This window comes from Calonectris borealis, chromosome 7, assembly GCF_964195595.1.
Source record: "Calonectris borealis chromosome 7, bCalBor7.hap1.2, whole genome shotgun sequence".
Lineage (NCBI taxonomy): Eukaryota > Metazoa > Chordata > Aves > Procellariiformes > Procellariidae > Calonectris > Calonectris borealis.
The window spans coordinates 20,195,367-20,220,141 of NC_134318.1; the positions used below are offsets into that span (position 1 = coordinate 20,195,367).

At 36.3% G+C, this 24,775-nt stretch overlaps 1 protein-coding gene across 3 annotated transcripts in view; it reads right to left on the reverse strand.

Moving 5' to 3' along the window:
* Positions 1 to 24,775, reverse strand: part of ADK (adenosine kinase) — a 300,617-nt gene that overhangs the window by 238,183 nt on the left and 37,659 nt on the right. The gene's annotated exons all lie outside the window — the stretch shown is intronic.

Below are 24,775 nucleotides of genomic sequence, written 5' to 3' on the forward strand. Positions count from 1 at the left end.
AAGTGTACAAAGCATATGCATTTACTAAAGCAGCAGAAGGAAATAAGCAGCAGCAACTCAGCTACCAGACCTCATCCATATTTTCTTAATACTCCTTTAGATGGTAACTCCAGTCTAGACTGAGGGAAGAACTGCATATTCCCCTGAGTACACTGCCACAGTAATTATGTTCATTATCTTGCATGCTAACAACAAAGATATAATAATCTACCAGTGAATAATTCATACATTGTCAGGTCCCTCTATGATGTTCATTACTAATGGTACTACTTACAGTGCAAGTTAGAATGCAATTTTTTTAAAGATGCATTCACTACATAAACAAAATTTTTGAGTCAAGTTGTTTTTACCTTCTTAACCATGAATGAATTTAGCAACCAGTAGAAATATTTTTTAAAAAATCTTTTTCCTCTATATTTAAATGAATACCAAGCAGGGGAAGTGAAACAGCCAGTGGGCAACTTCACAGATAAACATAAATCATGATTGTAAGAAGTTAAACCTTAATTTTTTTTATTGTAAATTAACAACAAAATAAGAATCAAAAAGCTTTAATAACAATCATTGGTGCTCCCCACCCCCCAATGCTTGCTTTATTCACTACCAAGATTAAAATATCTTTCCACTGGTTTTATCTAAATACTTGCCATCTTTCTCAAAGAATCTAAACAAACATCAAATTTAAGCAAACACATTAATATAAACGACCTACTTGCCCACTATAATTGATAATTACAGTATTTTTCTATTATCGGAACTAAATTCAATATCTCTATACCTAAGATTTTGCCTCCCATTTTCACTTGCTTTTATAATTTTCTTTCATTACATCTGCTGAATTTAGTTTGGAAAAGTTAAAATGAGTGCATCTTAATCCATTTCAAAAATTGTTTCAGGTTTAGAACTGCCATACCTCGTCTAACAACCCACACATATTACTCGATTATCTGAATCAATGTACTTAGCTTCAATAACTTCAAAACAATAAGGTACAAACCCCCCTCATCATCTTTTTTTTTCCTCCCCCTGCTCTCCTCAAACTCTGTACTGGTCCCTTCTACATATTTTTATAGGCTCACCGTTTATCTAATTTAGACACATTTTTTTAATCATACAGGTTAGCACCAGCACTGCTCTCTGCATATACAAGGTATTAAGACCATGACGAAATTAAATACTAATAATCAGAATTGATCACAATGTTCTGCTTTACTTTTTCTATGCTTATTATGAGCACTTTCAGCAAATCCATTCACACTAAATAAACACAAAATCAGTTTTCTGTTTAAGATAATAGTGAATAACTATCCAGTTTCATTAGCCCATGTAACAAACATGATTTTGGCAAAATGAAACATCAAAATTACGAGAGTGATAAGAAGTTAATTCAAAGCATATGCATCACCAGTACCCTTCAACATCAAGAAAATATTTAGCAAAATTAATCAGTTCTCAGGCTCCCCTCACACATTTCCTTGACCATTAATGGAGGATGCTATTCTGTGCACCTCCAGGAGGCTCAGTCCTCTGAAACCTCTAGTCTCAGTAAGGCATAGTATTAACGTTAGCATGAATGCCCTGTAAGAAACCGGACATTCACAAATCCAGGTCTATTCTTTGCAGCATTAAGAATCTAAGACAAGTAAGAAAAAGCTCAGTACCAAAACATTCAAATTCAGTTGTACATAGAAATGTTTGAAGTTTAAGAGGACTCTGTGGATCAGAGGTCACAACTTACAGGAATGAACAAATGCATTTGTTCTTACTATTAATTGATTATCTGAGGAAACAGAATTAACTGCCTCAAGTGGTTAAAAATATTCTATAACATAACAGTATTTGTCAATATCATATACACTTGGGAATCTGCTATTTACATTGCTTCAAGACTGCTATACTCTAAGTTTGTGCAATTTCACTTTGTTTGATTCAAAACACAAACACTGCACATTTCAACATGGCCTAACTGTATTTGCTGGCTCCACAGAACTAGCCACAGGATTAACAGTTTACCCAGAATAGTACCACCAGTTGTAAAGGTTTAGAAACAAAAACAGAGTTCAAATTTTATTTTCACAAGCTTCCCCCAACTGTTGCTTCTCAGGGTAACTTCAGTATCTGACACCTTTTCAAACTTTCCAATGTACTAAACTTCTGAATTTTCCTAATCAGCATCTTCTTCTGAATATATTATGCTAGCATACCATCTCATTCATTACAATTCGAAAAGCCTTTTATTTAGAAGGTTTTATTAAATAGACACAATGCTTGCCAACTAAAGCTTCAAAGCATACCAAAAAGGAAAAGAAGAGAAATGCAGTTGTTAATAATGTGACAGTATGTGGAAACACATTTTAAAAAGAAACATTCAGATATGTTTGATTTTCAATGGGTTACACTGAAATTGTTCCCTGAACAAACTGTGATAGCCCTTTTACTTCTTTTCCCAGCACTGCTGCCTTTCCATTATCAACTTTATTACACAAGTACCCATGCTCCAGTTGGTCTCTAAATGAAGCATCTTCACATAAGTAAGAGAAACTATTTCCGTTCTTAAATTACGAAATTTAGATCAATTTTCTGGCACTTTAAATCAACATAACTATTGGTCCAATTTCAAATCAATCTGATGCATGTGATTTACAATAAGCATGCACGTCCTTCCTCTGAAAGGCTAACAAATGAATTTTACAATGACCTCACCATGATTACCATAGGAATTTAAGCAAGTTAAGAACATTCAGCTGTAAGGTTTTTTAAAAAAGAAAACAAAACTGAAAAAATAAGACACATGCTTGAAACTTAAGCCACAAGCAGCACATAAAAGGTCAAAGTGCTGCTCTTCACCACAGTGATCCAAACGTACTATCAACGCCTTCTCATCCACAGAAATAGGTCAGTTTTTTCATGCTTGGTCTACTGACAATTTGGTACGTGTTGGTACTTCTTCCAGAAGTTTAAGAATATAACTGATTTCTCTCTCTCACACTCAGTGATACAATAACAATACTCACGAGAAATTCAAGCTCACTGGTAACTCAAGATATGGTATACATACAAAACAAACAAAACCAATTCAGGCTGAGGAATACAGTAGTCCAAAAAGTTTTAAATCCTATACACTAGAGAATCAGGGCTCTGTTCAGATGCTCAAGTCTAACTTCAAAACAGAAGTCACAAAACCAAGCCCGAAGGAACAGGTTAGTAGTCTATCAGTACCAGAAATGTGAAGGTGAATTAACAGGCTTCAAATTAAATAAATAGAAAATAAAAACTAAACCTTGGAGAAGACAGTAGATACACCATCTAACAACTTCCTCCTCCCCTCTATTAAAACTCACATCCCTTTCTCACATGTATGTCAAGCGTTCGGAGGACTGCAATTGCCAAACAAGGCTGCTTATTTCATTCACAACTTGGGTGGTACAAACACAGAACTATTGCATTTCTTCCTTTTGCTATTCACATCAACAATTTTTTCCATGTTGCACTGCTTTTTAGTATCTGTGAACTTTGTTTTACCTAATTGATTTTGCAAGCAGCAATTACTCTGACATCTAAGTAGTGCAAATGAAGTTAAAAATACGAATGATACCAAAAAACCTGCAGTGATATTAAAGTCTCCATAAAAGCAGTTTGTGCTATTGCTGCCATGGCACGTAAGCCTGAAATCTTCACTACGTGTACTGTTTTTAAAAATACATTCTGCAAAGGTAATTCTTTTTCAGTGGTTTTAGTGATAGGTGGCCTTGCTCTCCAATTATTAAAGGCAGCACTTTCCAATTATTAAAGGCAGCAAAACATCACTAAATGCAAAAAGGCAAATACAAAACAATACAAGAATATATGGACCATTTGAATTAAAGCACAATCCTCTCCATAGCTGTAGGCAATCAAAGATAATCCAGACTTGCCACAGAACATATACTTTACAGACCAAAATCCACACTAGGATACCTTCCTGATAATGTTAGCCTGAACTGTATCCTGTCAAAAGCAACAAAATATCAGGTTTGCCATAGATGGGATGGAGGAGGGGAAAAAAAATAAAACCAATGATCAACAAAAAAAAATGGTAGAGAAAGAAGGTATTAAAAATGTCTTAAGTTCTTGCAATATTAAGAAATTTATTGACCTAGGGGACTCCACCTTGTGTGTCCCAGAACACACAAGAAAGTGAAAACCAAAACAGACCTGCACTCAAAAAGTTCTTGTGTATCTCATTCCATCTCCAGTGAACCGCTTATACAATTTCAGTTCGTGAATATGACATCCTTAACAGGCATGGATATATTTTAATACCACTAGAAGCACAGCACTCTTTGCCTCAAATCTTGGTGCACTAGTATTACCACTACCATTACCTCCAACAAGTTTAAGAGATGTATATGCGAAACCAAGTTATGCACATGAAGGGAAAGTCTCTCCCAGTTACTGCAAACTAGGCAGGCAAAATCCTAAAGGATTGGAGGAATGCAACAGAAAAAAAAAATCAAACATAAAATTGAACATAAGCTAATACCAATCAGCACACCCTACAACTTCTCCCTATAGACTGGTAAACTGATAATTGTTCACTTCCAGGAAAAAACAGGTACCCTCTCAACTGTACCTTTAAGGCTAAAAGTAAAACTTATCTTGAACTGCAACCAGCTCTTACTACTCCAGACTCCAATTTATGAAGAGCAAACTTTTTGTAATATCTTAACTGTATGGAAACATCCCTAAACAAACAAGCATTACTAGCAGCCAGTAAACGCATTCCAGTCCAGTCCTGATTTTGCTCTTATCTTTAAATCCCACATCAGTGGTTATTCTTTTCTAAGAACAGAGTGGTAAACTCTTCACCATGTCTTCACTTGTTTATTCTTCAAAGTCGACAAAAGCTTCCTATATACATTAACCACTATGAGCTTAGCAGCAGCAGTGCCACATTTGAAAGGTTTAACAATGCCATCATAACTATGCAGATAGCTCGATGGATAGTGCATTGCCCCCAGAAGCGCTAGGTCTAAAAATAATTTCAAGCTGCTATATACGGAACCAATGGTAGAGCCAGACAATAGCTGGTTTTGGGAGTAGGCATGCACTGCAGAAGTATTTCAGGGCATCTGTCAGACCAGCTCTTGCCTGAGTTCATAGCGGTTGGGGCAGATAAGGTATGTTCCTGGAGCATGCTTTCTTTTTTGTTTTGCCCAAAAAGAATTCAGTTCATGTGCACGGAGATCACTCTACAATGGGAAGCCAAGTGCAGTAAGTGGGGACAGTTGGAAGATTCAATCCAAACGCAGAGGAAAACCAAACTAGACACTAACATAAATGCATCTATGGAACACATTAGTTCAATCTGCCCATACACATCCAGATCAGCTAAGGGTCTTTTCCTCAAAGGCTAATTTCCTAAAAACACAGCAGGGTTACATATAACATCCATCTTCCTAACTACTACTCCTGTATGTAAGTCCAATGAGTCAGTTTAATTAAGCATCCTCCATTGATGTATTAATACTGACTGGCTTAGATAATCTACAGTCTACTTAAACCAAAAAAGTGGCATTTACATGAATAGGGCTGATTTCTAGAGCTGTAGTAAACAACTGTTACAGCATTATACCTCAGACAACCACAATAATTACTCTCTCTTCTCCCAAAAACATAGACATAATCTCACCTTTCCACTGCAAAGTACACAAAGAAGATAAGGCTATAGCAGGGACTGCCCCCAAGGCATGTTACTTGGAGTAAATGACTTGTCACTCTATCAGCACCAGAAAGGGTTAGGCTAACAGCACCTTGCATCCTTTAAGGTCAAGTCTATACAGCCTCATTCCAAACCTACATTTGCATGCTGAAAGAGCAGGAAGAAAAGGAAAGTCCATAAAATGAATGCTTTTTTCTGCTAAGAGAAACTGGAACATCAAGCACGATTTGGAAAGCAGTAAATAAGTAAATACACTCCTTGGGCTAACAGAAATTTGCATATCAACATATAATACACTAAAAATAGTAATTTTAGATTGTTTAGATATACATATAATACTTACTTGCAAACATTTCTTCAAGATAAACACCAGTTTGAAGTCTGCACTTAATATGATCAAATGTTCTTCATTAGGATCAAAGTTCATCCAATTCAACAAAGTTGTTTTAAATAACGCCAAGCATTCAGAAACAAGTCATGATGTAATATGAGAAATTTACATACTGTGTTCCCTCTCAATGCGGCTTTGGGGTTTAATGCAAAATCTAACATCTGCATATGCTTTCCCCTGCCCCAGTTTATTAAAGACTTAACAAGGAAAAATAATTTGTTTCATAATTGTCAAGATACCGCTTGCAGGATTTTCATTCCTTCATTCAACCAGCTTGCCAATTTCAGCATGCTTCATTTTAGATCAGTTTGCATGTCTTAAGCTCCCAGATTGATTTAATCTTGGTTTGCTTCTCTTTCATACTAAAAAACACTCTCCAACACTCTGCGTTTTCTCCCTATCAAGACACTTGTAGGCTGTTGTCAAGTCTGGGACAACATCTCTAGCGCTTGAAGCTTTTACACCAGAAGAAGAGTACTGCATACGAGGCAAGCTGTTTCTGGCAGAACTCCAAGGTTTTCACACTCCTCTTCTACTTGTGCATGTCTCTCCCCACAGTGAACGGCAGAGCTCCCACAGACAGGAGCCAGTCATAGCGTGCCTGAAATGGGACAACTCCAGTGCCCCATCTTTCAGAAAGAGTGAGACAACAGGGTGACAAATGAAAGCCAGCTTACAGATTTAACTCAACTGTGATACAGAGAATAGATGAAGAAGAATCCAGGATATAAAAAAAAAAAAAGACAGAGGAGTAGTATAAAAGGCCACAGTCTTCCCTCTCCTTAAAATGCAGCTATTAAGGATTCTCACTCTTACAAGACAGTTTGAATAGTATCCCAAGACACAAGGGAGAACAAAGAGGTAACAATGGGCACTAATGTCTAATCCTGAGTTCTAACTGCTTTTACGTAAGGGAATGGATCAAGAAAAAAAAATTGATAGCTGGGAAAGAAAAGTTAAAATATACTGAAAACTGGAAAATGTTGGAGAAGGGACTGCTAATAATCAGAGAAGATTCATGAATCTACACTAAGAAGATACTGGACTCAAAAACATGAGGTCTGAACAGATGGTGTCTTTAAAGAATTCTCTTTATTTACCAAATGAAGCTGGATGCTCTGAAATAATATCTGTTTTATGAAATCTATCATGACTACTGTATATTATAAATTTTAAAAAAGACATATGCTACTACTACATCTTGGTTGTTGAACACCCTATCTGTATTCACAATCACACTGACTAAAACATGAGTTTGTGATGTGTTACCTCATTACAGTCAGAAAATGAATCTCTAGTAATAAGAATTTAAGTGAGACAGAGCTATGACACACTGAACATGAGTCTTCCACGTGGGAACGTATCTAGGATTTCATGCTCCTTCAAACAAGTGGTAATTCTGCTTAGCTATTTCATACAGAAGCCAGAGGGCATAGTAGCAGTCACATAATAGAATGTAATCATTTTCACATGCAGACCTAATAATCAAGAAAAAAAATCCAAAAAACTGAAAAACTGAGGTGTATCTGGAATCATGTACCTAGCTACAGTGATTCTTAAATTTCATTCCAATTACTGAAACTTTTTTGTATGGACAATTCATTTTTGGTTCCATCATAACATGAAGAATTTGAAAATAGCTACAGATATACATAATGTCAGCTTTTTTCCCCGCTGTTAAATGACAGATTATTTTATAATAAGCCTACAAAAAGACGTAAAACAAAGTATGATCAAAGAAATCATAAAATATATTAATCAAATTTCATTAATAACTCACACGGACATGACATTGTCCAGTGAACACTCTACAGAAGACTTTCCACCTTCAATTACAAGTACACAGGTTCTTGTAGGTATTTGATCTTGTAGATGACCTCAGTTTGTCCCAGGGAGATGGACACAAAGAAGAATGCAAAGGTGTGGGGTTTTTTTTTCATTTTTGATTTCTGAAACACATCATCTTCAGATATTCAAAAGATGAAGAAATAAAAATATATCACACTAAAACGAGTCATCCAGCTTACACTGCTGTGCCTTTAGATGCAATAAGATTAACATTAGCTAAGATCTTCATTTTACTTACTTTTAAGCATTTTAGGTCTTTTTGAATGCCAAGGGATTTTAAGAAACTTAAGTGGAGACTGGAAGTTTGAAAAAAATAACAGTATCTTTAGCTATCCATTTGCTTGTATTGAGTGGAAAGAGTTACATATTCTATTAAAAATATTTAAACATTTCTACCGTCTGCCATACAGGGAACTGAGTAATAACAAAGGGGATTTTCAGCTAGAATTAAATCTCTTCATCTTTTCAACCCTCAATGCAAGAGAAATTGATCCATTAATTCATAAACTTTTTAGATTATGCCTTTGACATATTTAGCCTAATATTTTAGACCTCTTTTCAACTTCGACCACCCACAACATATCTATACATAAATAGCCTGTTTCAAGTAAGTACATCCCATAGCGTTCAGCCCAACAGACACTTCAGGTATAATAAGATCAATACCACTTATCACTGTTGTAAAAACCCTCACACCAAGCTCCAAAGTATGCTGGCCAACTTCCTGTCAAATTGCTGCACTTCAGTTTCCGGCAGGGACTCCCTGCACCTTCTCTTGCTCCCCATCTGGCACCAAGGATCTGTAGTTACACCCAATAGTAGCGCACCATCTCCCTAAGCCTCTGAATAGTTTCCAAGACTTCTCTCAGAAATAGTTCCTCTGCCTTTCAGGCCAGCTCCTCACAGTCTAACTTCATTCTGCCTCATCCCAACCCCTGTTCTTGAGCAGAGCTCTAGGAGAAGAATTGCCTTCTCTCAGAGAACTCAAGATACATAGCATTGCTTTGTATGAGTATATACTTACTGTTATCTCAAAAGTTTAAGTTGCCATCAACAATGTCTGTGCTAGACAGAGCTAACAGCTACAACAGCAAGTAAAATAAACGCAGTAAAGGAGTTAATGGGTTGAGACAGAAAGGAAAAAAATTAACATTAAGCGTATGAAATAACTGCACCAAAAGCAACAGACTGAAATCTGTGCCTGTTAGAACAGAGACTTTGGAACAGGTTGTCTGACAACTGAAAGAAATCTAAAAAAAAAAAAAAAAAAAGGATAGCTACTTTTATTTTAGAAAAGTACAAGTAATAAAATGAAAGTTAGAACTCCTGGACAGATGTACCATACATAGCATAAACAAACTAAGGTCTTCCAGGTGCAGATGGAACAAGCAAACAGCTTCTGATTTCAATAAGTAATGAGCATATCCAACAAGTAGCCTCTTGAAAGATATACCTGCTGAATGTAAAACTGCTTCTCAATCAGAGAAATAATGAAGTCTGGTTTCTTAAGAAAGCATATTCTATAGTTCCTACCCCAATAGCCTTACTTCTCTTTCATGTTCCTGAAGTCCCAACACAGTACCCTTTCACCCTCATCTTCTCCCACCTCCTCCAACCTAGATGTTTGGCTGATGAAAAGGGAGGACCTACTGATTTGGGGTTCCCTGCATTGTGGGTGACGGGGTAGTAACCATAGGCTGTTCCAGTCATCTAGGCATGATGCTGATGGAAGCAAATAATGTCTGAGTTCTACCAACCTTTCCCTCCATGGGACTCTCTTCTTTATCAAGCCACTAACTTGCTTGAAACCTGAAGTAACTTATTATCCTACATATTTTTGCTGCCCTGTCAAATATGGTTATGATATTGCCCACTGAGCATAAGAACTATTAGAAGACAGATACAGGATACCTCATTTGGTTAAAGAGATAGGCTACAAATATACAAGATGGTGTCTTGCCAAATCTCTATTTCTTCCGAAGTCAGGACTGATAGGAGCAATAGTTTTCTTAGGTTCTGGGGTTGTTTTTTCCTTCCTCTCCTCTCCCAGGCCTCTTAAAAAAATTTACTCCAATTGCTCTGAACAGATCAAAATGTGTGAAAGAAAATGGAAGAGGGAGAGAGAGCAAGCACAAAAAAATACATCATTTTTAAACCAGCTTATAGGAAAATTGGAGTACGTTTCCAATTGTTCATAGCATATTCAAAGATGAATTTCAAAAATTTCTAAAGCCATTTTAACTCTCAAATCTCTAGCTTATCAAACTGCAATCTTTAAAAGAAGGTGCATCTTTTCAAGTAGTTATTTACTTCTTGAAATGCAAATTTATAAGAAGAATTCATTTTCTCCCCCCTCAAAAAACATGAAGGGCTTTCAAAAGCTGATTTACCTTCTCATTTATACAAGGCAATGCAGTATATTTGCATAAAACAGTCAAAACTTTTTTTTTTTTGTAATGTAATAGGTAGCTAACTATGTAACCCCTGCCGTTTTAAAAGACAGTCCCCTTGTTAGGAAACCATTCAAAGTGACAATTTCAGTAACTCAGCATCTCTTTCTGGATAATTAGATGTATTATGAATATGCTGATTTCACAGAGCTGATTGGCTCAAATATAACCCATTCCTCAAGAACATCACCTTCCATAAAAACAACTGTATTACCAAGCAGCAGGCTCTCATCCAAACTTGTATTAAACATTCACCTGCAAAGCTCAAATACAGATCACACCAGATAGAATTACCCTTGCCCAACCTTTGTGAAGGTACAGGTTAAGGATGACTATTTTCCCGTCAGAACTGTGACTTGTATATACAGGATTTTCTTGCAGCAGATCTTAACAAAATCTTTGGGGAGGACAGAGGTGGAGATTTCATGCCATCCACATTATCACAGAATGCAAGTTAAATAACATAACAATAGCACCATCCAGTGGCAATATCTTCCCTTTAAGAAGTTCACTTACTTTTGTGATCCTGCTGGAGCAACTGTAATGCAGCTAAGCAGGGTATTTCCACTTTTAATCACGGTTTTTTGAGCAGCCAGCATCCCGAGAATATAGGGATCTTGGCAGGAAATGCAGTACAAGCAGAGTGTGAAAAGAGCACATACAAATAATTGTGCAAAACCAACACTGAACTTCAAGTATCAAATATAAGATTCTGCAACCTGTAGTATTTACAAGATCTGTAATGCAATTTTATTCCAATGCTAAAATATATTCACTGGAGGTTGAAAATGCTTTTTTCCCCTCGAACTAGGCAGCTTCTTATTGCTTTTTAGGTAGAAAATGATTCAATGTCTTCTCAGTATATACTTAAAAAACCCCCACACTCCCCCGCCAAAAAAACCCCAAGAACTGTTCTCTGTGTATCTCAGGCCTGCTCATTCCTCCTTCTATTTTTTTTTATTCATCTTCAGTTAAGTTTTTCCCTTCTATTCATTTGGTTGATGCCTTATTTCCTCAGACGATAGAATATTTTATATTTTCAGGTACCAGAATGGTGAACTCTACTCATGGTAAGCACCTGTGGCAGAGCCAAAAGAAATCAAGAAAGAAAATACAGGGAAAAAAGGCTGTTGTACAGTAATTGCTATCTGCAATAACAAACATGACAGGTATAGAGAAAGAAAGAACTGGTTTTAAAGATATTTGCGGGGTGTTTTTCTCAGAGTAGAGACAATAAATAAACAGAGAGCCACACAGTGTAATAGTTCAGTGTACAAACCTTGACACAAGAACATCCTTCCAATTTAGGAAAGACTCCCATAAATTGTATCAACCACTAACACATGTATTTGGACAACTATGATGGCATGATTTTCTCTTCTTTGTGAAGTGGGATTCAGTGGGTTCACACACTGGGAAGTTTTAAAAAAGCTGCTGTTTCAAAACATTCCCATAGCTGCTGCTAGGGTTATAACCCAAAACTTTTTTTTTTTTTAAAAGAATTCAGAAATCTGTGCAGGACTGTGCCAACAGAAGGGAATGGTACGCTTATTCACTGTTGCATACAGACATGTTTTACTGTTGCTGAATGCTAGAAATGTTAGCTGAAGAGATCACCTACTTTAGAAAAGTTATTTAAGTGAGTTCAGAAGCAAATTAGAGTAGCCCATCTCAGCTTTCACCAAATCTGCAAGTTAACTTGTCACTACAGTCTAAAAGCACAGTGTTAACTACTGTAGTTGCATATCTTGTTTAAATATTCACTTTCCACTTAAAGCACTCAATACATTTTTGCACTAATACTGAATTTCCAAAAATACTTTTTTCAATACAGTAGAAGACTGATTTTATCTTCCTATCTTTGATAGTCCAATACAAGACCTGCACACATCCCACTGACCTAAATCTAGGACAAGCAGGACAGGAGAATGTGTGTGTATTCAGTTTTGTTTCTACAGATATTAGAAATCAATAACTGAAATGAATTAATACCCTTATATTCTCCCTGTCTGCAGCTCTATTGTTAACTCCCCTCAAAATCAGAGCCAGCTACATCACTTTAAGAGACAGGGCCAGGCCGCATGAACTGGGGGAAGGGTGCTTAAGACACTTAACTGGCACAGGGAGTTTATCTCCATCACCTCCCACACAATCCTGCACCAGCCTGAATAACGTCTATTGGTTTCAGCTGCTCAGCAGAGACACTGGCATCTGCAGCTGCAACTGCACCAGCTGACTCATGTGACCAGAAGGCAGAAGGTACCACTGAATCCCTTGCAGCAGCTGCGCTCCATCTGTGATCACTGGTTTGGGGACAGAAGCTGCAGTGTGTGTCAGTTGCTGTTTCCACTTCTTGTAAAGCAAGGTCATCTGATCATATAGTCAGTATGGTATTAGGGCAGGAGACCTCCTTCAGAATAAGCAGATGGCTCAGTGGTTAAGGCACACAGCTTCTGAATTTGCAGCAAGTTTCCCATGCAATTTGGAGCCAGCTACATTCCTTGTTTGCTTTGGCCACAAATCCATAAAATTACAATCTTATCTAACAGAAAGCTGTAAGAACAAATCAATTTAAATGTCTGAGACACTCATATACAATGATTACTGAGCTATATAAGTATGTAGATCAGAAGATGAGATGTTTCCTGGCAAGTCTTCAAGGCTATTCATAATCAGTAAGAAAGCAAATCAGCTTTACACTAAAACACAAACTTATCTCCCTGCAAATGTAAAACCACATATCCATACCGGACATATATACTTACACTGTTAAGCAAGGGCTTCTAGGTGTCCTGATTAAATCAGACACTCAACTTTAAGTGATCTCTTCCATCACACTAATAAAACGGCTTAAGTCTCAATATTTTCCTCATACAACGGGCTACTCTGCTTTTTTCTACATTTTTGCCTATGGGGTGTATAGATGCACAGAACCTTACCCTAGCAAATATATACGCATATTCCTCTTTGCATATGGCCTCGTCCTGCCAATCCTACACTGTTTTTGCTCCCCAGTTTAGAACCATTGCCTTTTTTTCCCCCATCGCATTCCTGTGCATTCTGTAATTTATCCAACTCCCTCTTCACTGTTCTTTCTCCACTCTTTAGTTGACTTATGGCCATTAGTTCCGCGTTTCATCCTGCAAGCCCTCTGCCACTTCATGCTCTTACAGCAGATTTGATGCAAAGGGGAACTTCTATAACGAAACAGAATTGTCAAATTTTGTACCATGATTTCTTGTAACAGGAAGGCTCATCTATAAAACCTGCTTCAGAAGAACAAAAACTGTTTTTCTTAAATAAATTATATACACCTTTGATCACTCCAATTTGAAAATGATGACAAACTGCCCTCAACTCATGGTTTCCTGTTTACCAGGAGGCAAAGAACAATCCATTCCCAACACCACCACAAACTAGCAGCCATTCCAAAACAGCAATTTTCAATTCTCTGAAGCCACATTAGAAATTTGAGTCAAAGAAACACTTCCGGGAATTAAACATGGAACATTATTTTGTTGTTTTATGAGGTGTATCCAAAGGACTTCTGAGAGGCAATTATCTGAATTGTTTACAGCATCTACTTTCTTTTCCTGAGTTCATTCACTCAGGGAGGGAGGGGGGAGGAACAGTCAATCATGTTTGAATAGGGGTTAATTAGTAGTACATTTACTTTTGAACTTAAAAAAACTAAATCCTAAACATATGAAGTAATAGATGATGTAAATTTTAAGCTTTTTTAATTAGTCTTGTTTCTTAATTAATCTGAATGTTAATAACAAACTATTTTTTAGTTCTAAGGCATACCAACCAGCATCTCCAAAGTGACAAGAAAATTAAAATTTAAAGATAAATATTTACAATTCCAATATTACTTCTCAGAATACTGCACTCTGTCAGCTTTGAGTTTAATGTATTTTAATTTGATGCCTTAGGAATTCCACACTACCTACGGCAAGACCACAGCTGGAAGATTCCATCCCATTTTTGGCAACACACTTCATGAAGCACCTAAAACAACTGGAGGGAGGCCAGAGGAAAGCAGTGAAGTTGGAAAGAAGTTGAGATGATGTGATCTGCAGGAAGGGATGTATCCTGCATTCTCCAGTCTACAGATGAGGAGAAAAGGACAGACTTGAGAACATAAAAATAAAACCAATAGGAAGGGAATAATCTGTTCTCTGTGTCAGTGGAGAATAGGACAGCTAATAGAACTGAACTGTATTCAGAACTGATTAAAACCTAGATTTAGTGCAGGGAGGGGGAACTTTTCAATGGGAGTGAAGCGGCACACCAATACAGATCATGCAGTAAGATGGCACTGTCTCCACATGACATCTTACTATTTCCAAAGACTTTTAGAGAAGGCTAGACAAATATCTGCCAGGAATGACAAACATGCATCTCTAGCTGGATTAGGCGAATGAAACTAAATGATCTCTTGAGGTCTCTTTCTGAAGTTCTATGAAAGAAAAGGCAATTAATGGGCAGCTAAATTATTTTCACACGAGCCATTTAATCTGCTCTGATAGATGATCACCTCCTTTGAAATAGCAGAATCCACTATACTGAGTGCTAATTGGTACTCTTGGGGTTAAGCTTAACCCAGAAAAGACTGAATGGACAACAGAGACTTATCTATTCTTTCAGTTGCTGATAAACTATACAGCTTATTATATTTTTTATTTGGGGCACTTACATCTGCAAATGAGGATATTTTTAAAGCTAAATTAGTGAAGAGAGTGATGTTGCATTAGCAGCTTTGGAAATGGAATATCTGATGTGATCATGCCTTTTTTACAATAGAGTAACAAGCAGGACGTTAGTTGAATTTCTCTGACGATTCAGTTCTAAACACTGAAAAAGATGTTAAATGAGAAAATTGAAGTCCCAGCACAGGAAAAATATATACCTTGTTATTCACTGAAAAGCACGCAAATGTCCAAGAACAACAGCACTACACAACAATACAGCTCATTACCTGATTATTTAGGAAAAACGGTGGCATTATACCCTGACTATGTGTCTTACGGAATTATGAAGAAACAATAAATTACATACTTTATGCATTTAAACAGAACATGCACACAGAGGTGTCATCAAGCAATAAGTTCTATTTTTAAAATTCTAAGAGTTCACAAAAGCTTGAAACTATTCAAAAATCAAATGAAAGATGTCTTCATTTTAAAATTCAGTTATAGTATATCTTCTGTTACAGCAGATTTTTTCATTAAAATGCAAAAATAGTGAAAGCTTGAATTCTCTGTCTACTCTTAGGATTATCAAAAAAATGAGTATAAACTAAATTATGAATATTTTTTACTTTCTTTTGCATTGGCAAGCTTTTAGATAATCATACCAGCAACATGTGTAAATTATTTTAAAACACATCACCTCAAACACATAATACCAGTAACAAAACTAAAAAAAAACAAAAAAAAACCACAAAACAAAACTGAGTTTAGAGAAGAGATAAATAAACTATCATTCTGGGCTTTGCAATTTTGTCTATTACAACATAATCTTTTAACATAGTAATCTGAATACCAAATGTGTTTGTGGTCTGTGTTACAAAAACCCCACACAATTTGCTTGCTGCACTTAGGTGCATCTTGCCTCAAGCTCAAACTGTGCATGCACATGATGTGCAACAAAACATACTTTTTTTTTTTCATTGTTTTTAAATAGTCTCTATGAAAGTAGTAAGCCTCCTCATCTCAAGCTTAGAAGTATTTAAAAAAAAAGACAACAGTGCACAGCCAATTACTTTAAAGTGGTTAAAAGCTTTAGATATTTCACATCTTTTACTGTAGTCTACATAAAGCACCACCTTGTGGCAAAACCAGTACTGACCGCACGTCCCTTTTCTGGGGCTTTCAAACATTGCCCCAGTTTCAGCAGCTTTGCTGTGTATTTCATTAAAATCTGAACAAAACCAGAATTTAAAAAGTATCTGCCAAGAGAAGATTTTCTGAAGATTCTCCTCCACACACACTACATTTATGAAATTAATGAAATTAATGTAATTTCATAAAATGCTCAGGCAGGTATTAACTTTTTTCCTGCATCTAGTGCCGTCTCCAGAGAACTGTGAGCAAAATACAACATGTAAGAAGAACAGTAAAAGAATGGCATAAAAATCCCATGTTAAGCTAAACTCTCATTCTATCTCTCAGAATACTTCAAAGCTGCAAGGTGGACTGCAAGAGCTGCATAAATTCATTACCCTGACAGCTCAAAACCACCCCACAGCAATATCTTTATTTACTATATTTATTGTCTAATTGTCTGAGACACTAAGACAGACAGTATATCTTCCAAGTTAGTAAAATGACCAACTAATCATTTCTAAATTTTAGAAAAATCTCAAGTTTAGTACTACATTGCATAACACACAAAAACTAATACTCTAAAGACAGATTTTGTCCAATTCTAAATTGTGCACTTCCGTGCAACAAAGATGCAGAAACCTTTCCAGCTACCTTGACTAAGAAATAATGATCTCAGAAGATTTTGCATGCTCTGCAGCTTAAGATTGCATCTTATTTTAAGTACGCATCCCATTCTCTATCTGAAAGAAATCACTACAGTGACAGAAATATGCAGCACTATGGAAAAAATTAGTCCGCATATTCAAAACTCAGTCTCCAAATATGTCAGTGGTTGCACACAGTCATGTCGCTACTGTATTAGCACCGCACTTTGTGCATACCTGGAGTCAATGCAAAATACAGTTAACACCATTTTTCACGCCATTTTTGAATTTGTTGTAAAATAAGAAAAGTGTTGAGAGAAGTGGTGAGGGAAAAGTCGTCTTCTTCTTCTGGACAATCACACCTCACTGACTGCCCAAACTGCATTTATTGAAACATGAACCCCAGGGGGACAAGAGGGTGCAACTATTTCATGCTGTTTGTGAAGCCTTTGCTATGAACACTCGGTGAGTGGCAAGCTGAAACCCTTTATAAGAGTTCAGAATACTTGAACCTTCTAAGTCCGGGCATTCAATTTAGTGCTGTGGACTACCTGCTCAGTCTGTGCTTGAGGGTGATTTCAGGAATATGCAGCAAAAGCAAAAATGTATTTCCTTGCTTTAAACAAAGTATGTACAGTACATACTAAGTAACAGTAATTACTATCAGAAACAGTAATTACTATCAGAAAGAGCAATAGAGTAACTCACCTCATTAGCTCACTACATAGAAGAGCCAGGCAGGTCGATGTTAATCCATCTATTCCTGCGTATATTTTCAGAGTGTGAGAAATGATTATGAAAGATCGATTTAACTCAATAACCAGTACCGTGAGAGCTCCTGAAAGCTCTCAAATTTGAGCTGGAATTACGGTTTGGAATATTCCAAAACATCTTTCCGTTGGAGGATCTTTTGGTATCTCTGCTGTACCACATATAACAGGGTAGTGATAATCAAGGTAGATGACACAGGTACTTGAAAAACATCTCTTGAAGGTAAGAAAAGAAAAATTAATATATGAGATTAAGTCCCACAACAGCAAGACTACAGAAGAACAATAAATCTGACTCTAGGAACTTCCATAACTTAAGCAAATTTCAATCCTCTAGAGCAGCTGTTTTTAGAGCTTTCATTTTTGGGTTCTCATATGTCACATGTACAAAATATCCTGGATTCTCCATTGGCTTTCACATCCATCCTTCCCTTTCCCCTACAGCTCTCCTCTTCCCACTACCACAGAAGTGTTGTATCACACAGTCTCAGATAAGCAGCTCAGGCTATAAAACCAAGTTCCTCAGAGGAACATAAGTCTCGTTCTTATCTGCAACCATAGCTATTATCAGAATTTTTCTATTTTATATTAAATAACCACTGTGTCATATAAGAATAAATCAACACTTATTTCCAAGAGCTGCTTAACAATAAAGAATATTCTAACAGAGCCTATAAAGCTATGTTGCAAAGTTTTGCTTTAGTATACTATATACACAAAATAACGTAAACAGAGGCAGAAGGCTTAATTACAATACTGTATTGATACATAAGCACAATTTAAAAATATTGATCCAATATGTTTACCACCCTGTATAAGTAACCTGCAGATTACTTATTTCATATCATCAACAGCAGGATGCCCAATGAAATTATACAATATAATTAGCACTAGCAATTTTTCAGTTTAAATTTAAGCAGATGTAAAGACTGCCTCCATCAAGGAAGGCAAAAGTCCTTCTGCTATAGTTTAGATTCTTAATTTTTGGAAATCTTACGCAGGATTGTCTGTTACCAAGAATTCATGAGATTATTTGTGTAACACTAATTTGCATTGGTGCTGCATTCAAAAGAATTGGGTGGGGGATGGGCAGGCAGAGAACTGAAGGGAAAAATAGAGGGAGGAATCTGTAATAGAAATTTTGTAGCTAACCATAAACCATTCTTCTTGTACATGTAGTCAAGCCTTTATATATACCACAGAAGTGATAAAACAATTCCAGAGAAATCAAACTGCAATTTAAAGTAATTTCTACAGAGGGAGCCAACGACCCGAAGAACAGGATTAGCAAAATGCATTCCAGATCAGCAGAGTTTTTCCAACCATCAGTTTCTTTCATTACATTTACGTGTTTTTCAAATATCCACAGCACACCATCCAGATTCTTATTCCACAGAATTCCCAAGCATTTAATGGAAGTTTACTTAAAGAAGTGCTTGATTACACGTCATAGAACAATCAGTGCCAATATACAACAGAAGTTATATTTGCTTTGGGAGAAGGTGGCAACTTAAGAGACTGATCATTCTAAATTACTATTTATTCATTAAAAACAGTAGTTTAGAAGTTTTAATTTGTAGCAATTATAAAAATATTACATTTTGTAAAAATGAGTATCAATTCCACAGTAGACATTTTGATTGACGTTTTCATACAAACCTCTACATCAGGAAACAGGACAGTATGATAGCTTGATCTAAAAAATGAGGACGAAATCTAAAATAAAGTTGTGTAAAGATGAGAGTTGGTAAGCTTTTTCATAAAGCTGGGCACCTTGTTATTGCCATAACAGTTTTCCACATTACTTCATTGCCAAATCACATTTCATATTATATACTAATCTACCCAAATGTAATTACAAGTGAGGTATATTATATAAAGTAACTCAACAGCTTTGACAGACATCTGTGACAAGTTCATGCATCACCCCAACCATAAAATCATTTATGTTGTCAGCATATGTTGAGCAGGCCGACAAAAGGTTTAAAGCTTAGTATTTCTTATATTTTAATATCTCTTCTCCCCAAAACAATTTTCTACCCTCTTTTTTAGGTTTTGGAAGAAACAGGGTGGATAAAAAACAAAGGTATTTCAGAGAGACTACACACCAACAGGCCACCAAATTTTAAAAGCAACATACACAGAAGGATTTTTGAAAGTGTTATTGAAGATAAGCTACACCCTCTAGTGGCACAAAATACTGTAGCTTGGTTGCTCCAAACAGCGTTAGACAGACAGTTGCACCCATTTATGTCCCCAGTATTCATGCCTCTCTCACTGCATGTTGAACCATCAATGAGGCATGGTTGCATAGTAAATAGGTTTGGGGTCAAGTCCCTTAGCTTTTGTACTTAAGTGTTGTGATAGTGATTTACACATGGTAACCCCCCCAAATGCAAGGAAACTCCACTACAACATTCCCATGAACAGGTTCAAATCCCTTTCGTATCCTCTAGCTTTCTAACACACCCCAACTACTTCTAAACTCCTACTGTAAATTTCTCTACTCTTTCTCAAGCATCATACAGGCCGTCTGTAATCCCCAAACAGCCCTCCTATGTCTCCAAGATTCATCCTTCCAATACTCACTCATATATATATCTTGGCTAAGCAAATCCAGAACAGACACAAAAAAAACCCAGATGTTACAGATAATTCAAAACTGCATCTGTCACCCAAATAGTTCTTCTCAAGCTTAAGAGCCTCTCTCTCTCTCGTTCAGTTTCACTATGAAAAAGTATTCATATAGCAAGCATGCAGCTAAGAATGAAATACCTACATAAATTCCTCTCAGCAAACTTGCAGCAGAGCAATACGTCTGCCCTCCCTTCTGATTGCAACACATCAAACAGCTGACTGAAGAGAAAGGAAACTTGTATTTATCTTCTTCCTCTTTCTCACTTTAGGGCCTTAATCTCTGTAAAAGGATACATTATGAAAGCAGAGGTGGCTGTGCGGCACAAAATAGCTGCCACATTTCTTACTTTTTTTCCTTCAACTAACTTCCAAAAAAATGAAGTGTTCCATCATGGCCAAAACTCCTTAAACAAAACAGTTTCTAAAATCGTACAACCAGCAGTCAAAGCTGTATTAAAACAAGTGTCCTGAAGCATTGCTTACAGACTCAGTGGTACCACTAAGCTCCAAACAATGCTTTTAAGACTCACAATGAATATGTTTTAATTGCCTAGTCATACAAGCTAGTCAAGCTACCAAGATTTTGCTACAGCCCATATTTCAGTAAAAAAGAACATTACTAAAAAACCTCAACACCTCTGCCAACGCTACTCTACATGGTGAAAAAGGACTCTGTATTGGGCATTGGGTAAACAAATTAAGTGTTTCTACTTAAATATCAAGACAACTTAGCTCACACCCCACCACCTGCTGCAGCTAGCTTTAAATTTATTGTCCTCAAAAACTTTTGATGTGGAACCATAGTAAAAAAAAAAAAAAAAAATCAGCCTAGGCAACAACACATGCATGCAAGTCTATAGACACACAAGTCTATGCTTGGTTAATATGACCTTCAGTTAAAGTCATTCAGTCCAATTCTGAGATTTAAAAATAGAAGCAACGCTTGCAAAAGAACTATACAAATGGTCAGAAGAAATGTTTCTATTTTTCTTCTGAGTTTATATTTATTTATTGGTCTCAGAAGGGGAAAAACATACGCAACATTAAAGCCTCACCAACCGTATTATGTCCAATTTTCCCCAGTAGTCTTGCAGGATGGAATTCTTTTTTTCCTCTGCTCAAAGTTACAGGGGATTAGTTGTGTTGAGCTAGGTGAGAAACATCTCCAGGACACCTCTTCAGCCACAAATGCATGCTTACCTTGTAAAACACCTGTGCAAACTGAAGATACTACTGTTCCCCCATCTTTGTTATTCTTGCTGCAGAGTAACAAACTCTGCCAGTGAAAACAAGTATGATTGCTCATCTGATTCACTACAACGTTGGCATGCTTGGCTTGATCATCAACTAAGATGGTTTGAACTAATCCGCTAATTTTACATGGAAGAAGGCTAAGGAGCCTCCACACATTCCACTCCCTGGCTGAGCTGCAGGACAGTGACCTCCACCTTCTGTGCATTCAGGAATTGGTTGGGGCAGGGGAGTAGGTATTTCCAGCTGAATTGGAAAGAATGTATATATGTATCAACTTACAACTTTAGTGCTAACAAATTCCTTTAAGATAAAAAGAAGTATACACTAATGAAAAGACACAATTTTAAAAGGCTGCTACAGTCCAAGTGAATTGGAAGCAGAACAAAAAAAAAAGGTGATCTTTCATACCTTAGCTCTCAAAATAGAAGTTAAGTACGATGCCGTGCCTGTAAACCAACTCCAGTCTGTCTTAGTGGCTGTACTTATCTCTCTAGGTAACTAAGATTCAAGGACAACAGGATCAAGCCAAGTCAGGGTGTAGCTGGCCCAATTACTTTTGGAGATAAGGCACTCATTACTGAATAAAATTTACATTTTTATGAAGAACAGCTACATAGAAGTGATCTCTAAGAAACTGAAGGACATCTGACAGGCAGAAAAATCATCATGGTACTGTTAGATGAAGAATGCCAAAAGAAGTCTTCTTTACCAGGTAAATCAATATAAAAGCTGCTGACATTTCAAAGACTGGAAGATAAAGTATTTTAAGCAGAGGGATTTTATCACTGAACAGGAATACATAGAGTCTAATTTTGTTTGTATTTGACTTAAAAACATTAGGACAGGTTCAGGAGAACACCTTAGTTATAAGGGCACTGAACCCAAGAATAAGTTTATAACCAAATCAGCGACAATTACCCTAGTGGTAAGTTGTCTTGCACCATTCCTTAGAACTGGCATTTCTTTTAAATATGAAAGCCTACTTAAATATCAGAAAACGATAGTTAAGTATCTAACAACTCATCTGTAAATGAAATCAGAGAATTTAGCTTGAAGGACTGAAAGTGCTCTGAGGTTCAACACTGTTTAATCTGTTCTGTACCATCAGTCAACATCGTCCGAGAAGAGCACACAGCATATTAGAAAAGTTCCAAAGGTCTGTCCTGAAACAACGTGACACTGACCTATGAGAGTTTTTCCCTGGTCAAGTATCCAGCAACATTCAGGATGCCAAGATCAATGGCAAAAGCACATTCAAACTCTTTCATTACAACCAACAGCATATAAATCATCTCAGAAACTACCATAGTGATAACAATGAAAAACCAGAAGAAAGGTTTCTGTTGCAGCCAATTCGTGTAAAACTTCAGTTTTACTGAATTTTCTTTATTTAATTTAAGGAGTTCAACCCTCCATTTAAGAAATGCTGTAAACATATCAGTACCTAATATGCAATTAAGTAATATGCAACATACTTAAAATAAAAAGCTCAAACAGGATTTTAGTATGTTTAAACTACTTCAAATGACATACCTCACATCAAAAGGTTCAGTTTAATCAATATCTATTGTGCAAATAAAGCTTGTGTACACAGTACAACTTGTACTGTCCAAAATACAGACCTGTATGTCATTTAACTTGTGTTTAACCCCTCAACATGTTAGTACTTTTAACAATTCTAGCTTCTATCTTTTAAAATGGTCTAACACATTTAATGGGTTAATCATAATTAGCTATCCACAAGTGCTCTGTCATTAGAGAGAGTACTCTACATAAAACCAATCTTATCTACCCATCAAAGGCAACTGCTGTTGCCTGTCTTTTGCCTGGAGCTCAAGTAGTTTTAATGTCACAGGTATATTACCAAGATGTACAAGTGCAAGTTAAATGTCTTTTACCATTCTCTGAAAAAACACGGAAATTTTATTTGGCTAGTAATTCAATCACTAAGGCTTTTAGCAAATAATTATTTTTCTAAAGGAATTAAGTCTTCGTTACCAGAATACATTTTTACTTTTTGAAATCTATGCCCTTACTGAGAAATATGCAAACTTTTAACATGGAAAAACCTGACAGCTATAAATAATTAATTCATCTGAAACAATTACCTCATCTTACACATGGATAAGCTGCTTAGGTCTTTTGGGGTACTATGAAATAATGCAAAATAATGCTAGTGTAATAATGGAAAGAGACAATTATGTGCAAGAGCTGAAAGTTTAAAATAGAATAAAACACCTTTTTTTCATATCTAAGCATGCAGATGCACACAAAAGGGATCAAATTCCCCACTATCTCTGTCCTGAAAGGAAGAAAAGTGAAAGTAATCCTAAAAATCTGTATCTTATTTGGAAATACAACTTTTATATAAATATTCCACTAGTCATCATGGAGAAGACACTGAATAAAATTATGCAAGGGCTGACAAGTGAAGCATTTTATACAGTCTTTCATACCAACTATCTTCATAAAAAAAGCAGTTACATAATACAGATTTGAGGGATAGCAAAGAGGACATTCACATAGAACGTTTTTCAGGCAGCTCCTGGAGAAAAATAAGTGAATGAGTCAAGAAGAAAACTGGAGTTCATGCACTGAGTATAGGTCTTCAGCCAGTGGTATTAATGTGCAGGAATTAAACACAGCAGCAATAAAAACCACAATTACTACACATAATGAAGAGCTTTCAGAACAAGAGAATTTTTAAACTAAATTCTGAAATAAAAAGTATTATAGTATTGCTTTTATGTAACCTGTGTGCTTACACATACAAGTAAGCAGGAATGTTCCAATTGTGCCATCTTTTATTTAGTGAGTACTTATCTCCCATTTAATATAGTAACTCTTGATTGAACTAATCAGTCATCACAGAAAGCATTCCAAGCTCTGGTAAGTCCCCTCCACTTTCAAAACATGTATACAGTTCCAAAGTCAGTAACTTGGAGAACTTCAGTATCTGTTTTAAAAGCTACCATAACTGAAAAAAAAAAAAACCCAAAGGTTTCAAAACCAGGCATACAAACTCAGAAGCCCCCTTCCTCATATCTAGATAATATGCAGACAACACCTACCTTTTTACTTTGCATTTTCCAAATGTATATACACATGCTTATGTGCAGTACCCAGTATTTGCTTTCAACTCAAATGTAGAGCTTTTGTATTTTAGTACATAGTGTGCAAAAATATAAAAGATTATTTTGCCTGAATACAGAAGACTATTTAAAAATCAGAATAAATGTGTACTGCAAG